Below are 9,253 nucleotides of genomic sequence, written 5' to 3'. Positions count from 1 at the left end.
CTTTAGTTTCACTAGTTTTCTGAGCGGCAGTTCTTTAGTTTTTAAATAGAAGTTTAGATATAATATTTTTCATCTGGTCAAAAAGTTGTTAAAACGGAACCCAACCCAGTATGGAGTATCCCTTGTTTATTTAGAGTCTAAAACAAAATAAATTATTGCTATAGCTTGTCTAGGAAAAAAGTTAGGCTGTCATACGGAAATTGGCGATTATTTCAAATAAGTAATATTAAAAATAGGTCTTTTTGATTAGGTCTTAAAGTTGTCCAAATTGAACCAAACTTGGTATGGAGTAACTTGGTATTTATATGTAGAGTCTAAAATAAAAGGAATTTTTTGCTATAGCTGGCCTAGAAAAAAGTTGGGTTTCCATACGGAAATTTGCGATTATTTCGAAGAAATTGCGATCATTGAATTTTAAAAAAAGATCTTTTTATCGGGTCAAGGAAATGTCCAAATCAAACCAAACCTGGTATGGACTATCCCCTGTGTAGGTAGAGTGTAGGAGAAAAGGAATTTTTGCAATAACTTTTCTAGGAAAAAAGTTACTATTTCATACGGATACCTCCTATTATTTCCGAATAATTTTGATTAAGTAATTTTAAAAATTTATCTTCTTCATCGGGTCAAGGAGTTGTCCAAATCAAACCAAACTTGGTCTGGAGTATTCTCTATGTACCTAGAGTCTAAATCGAAAATATTATTTGCTATAGCTTGCCTAGGAAAAAACTTACTATTTCATACGGAAACTTCCTATTATTTCCGAATAATTTTGATTAAGTAATTTTAAAAATTGGTCTTTTTCATCGGGTCAAGGAGTTTTCCAAATCAAACCAAACTTGGCATGGAGTATCCTCTATGTACCTAGAGTCTAAATCAAAAATAATTTTTGCTATAGCTTGCCTAGGAAAAAAGTTGGGTTTTTATACGGAAGTTTGCGAATTTCGCGAATAACGAGTTTTAATTATAGTTATTTTTGATTGGGCCTAGGAGTTGTCCAAATTGAACCAAACCTGGTATGGAGTATCCCCTGTGTAGGTAGAGTGTAGGAGAAAAGGAATTTTTGCTATAGCTTGTCTAGGAAAAAAGTTACTATTTCATACGGAAACTTCCTTTGATTTCCGAATAGTTTTGATTAAGTAATTTTAAAAATAGGTCTTTTTCATCGGGTCAAGGAGTTGTCCAAATCAAACCAAGATTGGTATGGATTATCCTCTATGTATCTAGAGTCTAAATTAAAAACAGTTTTTGCTATAGCATGCCTAGGAAAAAAGTTGGGTTTTTATACGGAAGTTTGCGAATTTCGCGAATAACGAGTTTTAAATATAGTTATTTTTGATTGGGCCAAGAAGTTGTCCAAATTGAACCAAACCTGGTATGGAGTATCCCTTGTGTAGGTGGAGTGTAGGAGGAAATGAATTTTTGCTATAGCTTGTCTAGGAAAAAAGTTACCATTTCATACGGAAACTTCCTATTATTTCCGAATAATTTTGATTAAGTAATTTTAAAAATAGCTCTTCTTCATCGGGTCAAAGAGTTGTCCATATCAAACCAAACTTGGTCTGGAGTATTCTCTATGTACCTAGGGTCTAAATCAAAAATATTATTTGCTATAGCTTGCCTAGGAAAAAAGTTACTATTTCATACGGAAACTTCCTATTATTTCCGAATAATTTTGATTAAGTAATTTTAAAAATAGGTCTTTTTCATCGGGTCAAGGAGTTTTCCAAATCAAACCAAAGTTGGCATGGAGTATCCTCTATGTACCTAGAGTCTAAATCAAAAATAATTTTTGCTATAGCTTGCCTAGGAAAAAAGTTGGGTTTTTATACGGAAGTTTGCGAATTTCGCGAATAACGAGTTTTAACTATAGTTATTTTTGATTGGGCCAAGGAGTTGTCCAAATTGAACCAAACCTGGTATGGAGTATCCCCTGTGTAGGTAGAGTGTAGGAGAAAAGGAATTTTTGCTATAGCTTGTCTAGGAAAAAAGTTACTACTTCATACGGAAACTTCCTTTGATTTCCGAATAGTTTTGATTAAGTAATTTTAAAAATAGGTCTTTTTCATCGGGTCAAGGAGTTGTCCAAATCAAACCAAGATTGGTATGGATTATCCTCTATGTATCTAGAGTCTAAATCAAAAATAGTTTTTGCTATAGCATGCCTAGGAAAAAAGTTGGGTTTTTATACGGAAGTTTGCGAATTTCGCGAATAACGAATTTTAACTATAGTTATTTTTGATTAGGCCAAGAAGTTGTCCAAATTGAACCAAACCTGGTATGGAGTATCCCCTGTGTAGGTAGAGTGTAGGAGAAAAAGAATTTTTGCTATAGCTTACCTAGGAAAAATATTCGAAAACTTCCGTTTTCATACGGAAGTTTTCGAATATTTTAAATGTTATATAATTCGCGATAGATTTTTAAATTTAGTGAATTATCTGGTGTCTGTCGTTTTGTTTGTTTTGGAGAACTGTGTAAGTGCGGCTTTTTTTACCGCACTGTATCAGTACTCCTATAGTTTCCGCCACTGCCGGTCCCCAGCCCGGAATGAAAAAGGAGGAGGAATGAACCACAAAAGTTATACTGGAAAATCTCGAAAAAGTCTCGTTTTTCAACTTGACTTGAGATAATTTTCCGACACCCTGTTCGCTATTTTGCATTTATATTGATTTATTTTGTCTGGTTTAGTCGTTTTGTTTGTTTCGGAGAACTGTGTAAGTGCGGTTTTTTTGCCGTACTGAATCAGTACTCCTATAGCTTATTTCAGTAACTCCGCCACTGCCGGTCCCCAGCCCGGAATGAAAAAGGAGGAGGGATGAACCACAAAAATCATACTGGAAAATCTCGAAAAAGTCTTGTTTTTCAACTGGAATTGAGATAATTTTCCGACACCCTGTTCGCTATTTTGCATTTATATTGATTTATTTTCTCTGGTTTAGTCGTTTTGTTTGTTTCGGAGAACTGTGTAAGTGCGGTTTTTTTGCCGTACTAAATCAGTACTCCTATAGCTTATTTCAGTAACTCCGCCACTGCCGGTCCCCAGCCCGGAATGAAAAAGGAGGAGGGATGAACCACAAAAATCATACTGGAAAATCTCGAAAAAGTCAGGTTTTAACTTGATTTCAGAAGATTTTCCGACATTTGATTAACTATTTCAGCTCAACCAACAGTAAAAAAGCAGCCAGGTAACCAGGACATAAAGGTAAATGTAAATTCAAAATCCTGCAAGATTCTTGCAAGATGGATTCAAAATCTTGCAAGATTCTTGCAAGATGGATTTAAAATCTTGCAAGAATCTTGCAAGATGGAATCAATTCTTGCAAGAATCTTGCAAGCAAAAAGGAAGAACTATGCATTCCCTTGCAAGATTTCTTGCAAGATTCTTGCAAGATTTTAAATTTATCGATCACCAGGGATAGAATATTCTAAAACGTAAAACGTATTATAAATGACAATATCCAATCTCTTTTATGCTCGAAGCCGACGATACTGAAGATATTGACCGTAATGAAGCTCTCTTACAATTGAAAGCGAACATACCGAAGAGATCTCTACTTTTTTTCCCTTTTTAATCGATCTTTTCAACTAGTAGGGTAACTAGAAACGTTTACAGAAACAAAAATGTATATTTATTTGCAAGTCTAAGCATATCTTTGATGTGATATGGCACATATCTGAGGTCATCTTGTCTTATTTCTGATTCTACCAAAATGAAGGGCCTTATTTTTTTTAAATTTTTTTCAAGGAAAAGTTTTTTTGGGGTTCTGTATTGTTGCCAAATCTGATCAATTTATTATACAACGTAACAAACTCAAAAGAGGCAGAAATCTCTATTCAATGAAAAAAGTCAACTATTCAGCTATCAATTCAATTAGATTATAAATGTATTAAGGGTAATTATTGTAACGGGAAGATCAGATTTACTCTCTTTGAAACCTAAATTCCTAACAAATTTTCTATGAAACTTATTTCCTTTTCCGCTTGATTCATAAGTTCACTTAGAGTATCAGTGTCATTTTGCATCTGTTCAGTTCTGAATGTGTTGCTGCGAACCGTGAGCTTGAGGCGGTCCAGTTCTTCAGTATTGTTTCGCAAGTGACCGTCGAGAACATTTGACGTCGAAGAAATTGATGATAAATCAGAATTGGTGTCAGAAAGTAATATCTTCACGTCTGTCACAACATTTGTAACCATCGTCATTTGGTCGCCAAGTTCAATCACCTGTGAAATGCAATTTGACAATAAAAAGCATAAAATGTTTGAATTATATTAAAATGCTTGAAAACTTGGTTCCGGCTTTTCGAATGAAAAATGTTTAATTAGTTAAATGTAAATAGTTCTCATTTTTTTAGCCGATAAACAATCAATAGGGGCTCAAAAATAACGGTGCTTGTTTTTCTTTTCAAAAAGAAATAGCAAATCAGTTCTTCATAAAACTTTACTATAAAAACCATTTCCCAGAAATCTTTGTAAGCGTAATTATACAGCAATCTATTTATAGATCCAGCTGCATCAAGAAATCAAGAAACATTTTGGTGCAGTACTAGCAGAGCAGCTAAAAGAAAAGATGCGACTTCAGTACAAGAATGCTAGAATGCAAACCATCGCGTACATTAATCGCACATGAAATTTGGCAACCCGGACCCTAGTAGCATAGCAAATCAGTACTGATCCATCATATTGGAAGAGGAAAACTCGCAGTCAGTACTGATACATAGTTTTCAAGGTTATACATTGACAGTATGTACAGACTGAAAACAGTTTTGAAAGTATGTGTTCGAACTTTCACTGAACATCAACTTTATTGATATTCATTGAAAAAACATAACACTTTTCGAAAAGTTTGAGAATCATTCGAAATTGCACTTGATATCGGGGCATCCAGTTAAAAACACCTAAATATCATTAAAATTACAAGTAGGAAAAACCAAATAGCCAATATTTTCACTAAAAACTGCTAAATTAGAGCAAAAATGACAGCAGAATTTTGCTCTCCACTTTGGTTTACTTCAGATTACAATGGTTTTGGGAGAGTACAACAGAAGCTCATTCGACATTATAAGCCAGTCCAACACAATCCCCCCAATCCGCTAAATCCCATCTCTACCAGGCAGCATGAGTTTCATGAATAAAAATGCCATACTCTTTTGGAAAAGAGCTAGTATTTTGTATTACATCTCTCCTTGTTATTCTCACCACCCGGAACAAATTTTAAGTCTTAATCAGTACTTCTCCTCTGAAACACACGTCTTGAATTGAAAAATCAGTGCTGATCACGTCTTATCTCAAATCTTAAGACTTGTAAAGACTTGTCAGGAGTTTCTCACGACTTGTCAGGTCTAATTCGAGTCTTGGCAAAGTTTTGGCAAGTGTTGAGACAAGTCCTGGCCAAGATTTAACAAATCTTGATTAGAGCGCAGATAGGCAAAGTAGAATTTTATGAAGAAGTTATTTATAATTAATTGCATTTTAAAAATTAGCCGAAATTGGTTCAATAATATTTACAAGAAATTTTGATAATCTGACCAAGCTATTTCTGAAGTGAGCATCTATCAACTTCAAATGTCCCATGTATTTAACAAAAAAAAACAACTTTTTTTCACTGTTGCCGAAAAAAGGGCCGTGACTCGTGTCTATGGGTACTATCAGAAATCATTTTTTCATTCTCTATCAAGCAAACTTTGTGGAAGTGCTCGTGTTGCCTTGTGGTTCTGTTTCACTTCGGAGTTTTATAGTCACGTCTTTGCAAGTGGCGTCCTCTTTTTTCGTATCCAAACGAAAGCAAATTAACAATAAAAACTGCTCAAAACTGGATCCAAGACTCGTCAGGTCTAGGCCAGAGCTTGAAAAAGACTCGTCAAGTCTTGACTAAGACTTGATTCAAGACTTGCCAAGTCTTAAGACTTGATTTGAGACGAATCAGTTCTAAAGAGTGACTTGATCAGATCTCTGATACAACACTTATCCAAGACTTGCAATTTCGCTGAATCAGTACTGATTAAGGCGTTCAGTCCGGGCAAGGCTCTGTGTGATGGCCAAATCCGCCATTCTGGTTTTCAGATTATGAATTTTTATCAGGACACTCTTTCACGCTCATGCACTAACTAGCAAACACTTGCAAAGCCATGGCTAACCCAGTAATTACGTGTATCCCTACACCCATGCCCGAAATAGTAAACACGTGTAAAAACAAATCCTAAAAGTATTGAACAGCCGGTTTTTTAACAAAACAGAGAATTATTTGAAATTTTATTATATGCAGGAAAAACTGAGAATAAACGTTTTTTGACTAATCAGAGTGTCGAAAGGCTTCGAATTTATGATGCCGCATGCTAAATCCAGAAAAATTTCTTCTTGTCATGTTTTTTTATATGATCTGTTCATATTGGTTTTCGGAGTAATTTCGCAGAACTGAAATTCTATTGTTCAATACTGATTTGTCTTGGATATTTTCTGGGAATGAAACCTTAAATTTGAAACAAATGCTGTCATAATTTTTGTCCAACTGTTAATTTATTTGTTGTTCAAACCTTTAAGAAAAATAAGCTAACCAAAATTCAAGTAACTTTCCCGCTTGAAGAATTTAGTTTGTGAGCAAAACTAAAACACATTAAACAATTTTCTCAAAACAAAATTAGATTCAGTTTGTTTTTTTCTTGTACTTTAGAATGTCGGTTCTAAAATGTGACTGGCTTAAACTATACTCTATCGAATCTTGGCTCTGAATTCTTGGGACAAAAGAAACCAGAATGCATTCATTCCCGTGCCTTGGTCGCAGTGAGTTTCATTGCTGTACCATAGATAATCAATTGCAACCATTACTGTACCAGACAAATAGCAGTACAAATACTTTTGCCAGTCTGCCCAGAGTCGATTAGGAAACATCCCAGTCTGTCCTTCTTCTTCGCAGCCTCATCTACATTATTGGTCAACACTGCACAGAATGTTTCACATCGTCCTCTACGTACAAAGAACTGACAGACTGTACATAGCAAATTTTGAAATTTTCGAATAACTCGATCTCATGCATCAGTGTTTTAAAATGGCGATACCCTCACGAGCTTCTAGCTACTTCTACTAACTACACCACAACCATCTCGCACATCGCCATCCACCGACCCCCCCCCCCTCCACCGACCTCAGCCACCGACCGCCACCCACCTCCGCCGACCTCCACCGTTTCCACCTGAAAGATGTGAATGCACCAATGTATATATAAGTAGCACAAGCTTAGGGCTTTCGCCCGTGGGGTGTCATTATCAGTGTTAATCAGTCTATTTATGTTTATCTTTTCCCAGTTTTTGAATAGTAGACTCATTGGTCTTCATATGTTGTGTTTTTCAGATCTGATTGAAACTTGTTTTCCCGACTCTGTTGCCACTATTAAATGTTGAAAGAATTTTGTCTTTTGGAAGAATGAAGGTGATTGGGTGCTGTTCCGACAAAGATGGGACGTCCCGACCTTGCTGTTGGGAGGTCGACGACTTCCGTGAACATTGTGGATCGTGCGCACCACTGGGCGACTGAAAAGTGAACACGGACCGACTTCCGCCGATCCAAATGTACTGGAGAAATGGGAAAATGCTGGAGATATGGGAAATGTCCAGGGAAATGAACTACAGAACATGTCAACTTGTCATGAACCTGCAAATATATCATGCACTATTTCATCTAATTAATCCTCTATTTCATTGAATCATTTGAATTCATGCATTTGCACATGATTTTGCAAAATTGTGTAGGCAAAAGAAATGTGGGTGCAACTTTACTGCCCCGCTTAAGTAAATATAAGCGAGATAGAAGAGAGAAAGAGTGAGTGAGTAATAAATAAACCGGATAAAATCAACCGCGTTTTATTGATGCTAAGAGAAAATTCAGACGCTAGTTAGTTAAGATCCGGATAAAACTAGCCACTTGCCCTAACAATTCAGAAGGAGTTCATAACAAATAAAAATTATGCTCGAATGAATCACCCCAAAACGCAGACTGCGAATTCTTAAATGTGACATGAACATAGTAAGGATCATGAAAAATACATAGTGATTTTGCTGCTGATTCAGAGCTGACTCACTCTTTGTGATAGGAATGGGTTTTCACTATTTTAATGTAAACATTTTGCAGAGTATTTTAACGGGAAGTCAAGGAAAACAATTCACTTCATTTTTGCGAGCAATCCCTGTTTTGCATTCCTACCGATCTATTAGTTTCAATCAATATGGAGTAAAGTATCAATGAAAGTCTAACAAGCCTTTTAAAAATTAGTCAACCATTTGTCAATGTTTGCAGATCTGGACCAAGACTTGAGCAGCACTTGACAAATACCTACCAAGTCTTAGCTACCAACTAAATTAATTACATTACAATTAGTACATTTCTAGTAGATTTCTCAAAATGTTTTTTGATTACTAACGGCGGAATTCGGAAATCATTTTTTACAAAATTTTTTTGTTTTATGGGTGATCACTTATCCGCAATCAGAAAAATTTTCCAGTAATCAGGGCAAACTGTAACTTTCCCGGGATTTGACATTGGCGTTTAGAGATTATTTTGACGAGTGACCAGTTTCTTGCGTGTTCAAGACACCTAATTTAAAGACACCTCATTTAGAATTGCAAATCTTGGGCATTATTTGTATTTAGAACGAATAGGCAGGTCCTAGCTTTTTTGCTTTTAGAGTTGGGAGATATAGCGAATAACAGTTGGATTGGGACTTTCAAGTCCTGAACCCAGACGTGCAGAAAGCTGCTGTATTCAAAAATTGCATGTTACAGCTGCAACCGGAACTGAATGTGTTCAATCCTGACATTCGTTCAGAACGATTAAATTTGATTTATATTGTAACATCTGTTGAAATCAGCTCAAACTTTACTTTGAAGCAGTCTATAAGGTAGTTAAAGTTGAGGCAAGGTAGGTCACCTTCTACCGCGACAAACATAATTTAGAAAATTCTTTTTTGGTTCATAGCGTGAAGTGAGGAAGGCGAGTATTACGGTAGATTTATCAGATTAGATGATATTATAATTATCCAAAGATGGCACAACAAAACCCACATGCTGAACTTTTTTTCAAATGTAGAGAAATTATTGAATAAAAACAGACTTTTTTGGAAAGGAGTTGGTTTTTTTACATTGGATCTCACCTTGTTAATCTCATCAAAGCTGTGCATGATGGCCAAATTCCATTCCTCGGCATAGTTGTTCATCACTTTTTTTTCATTCTCGATGCGTTGTATTTTCAATTTAACGGATTTCATTTT

This window comes from Convolutriloba macropyga, chromosome 12, assembly GCF_964194025.1.
Source record: "Convolutriloba macropyga chromosome 12, txConMacr16.3, whole genome shotgun sequence".
In the NCBI taxonomy this organism is placed as follows: Eukaryota; Metazoa; Xenacoelomorpha; order Acoela; family Convolutidae; genus Convolutriloba; species Convolutriloba macropyga.
The sequence above is the reverse complement of the archived record's forward strand: the minus strand, read 5'-3'. Positions refer to the sequence as shown.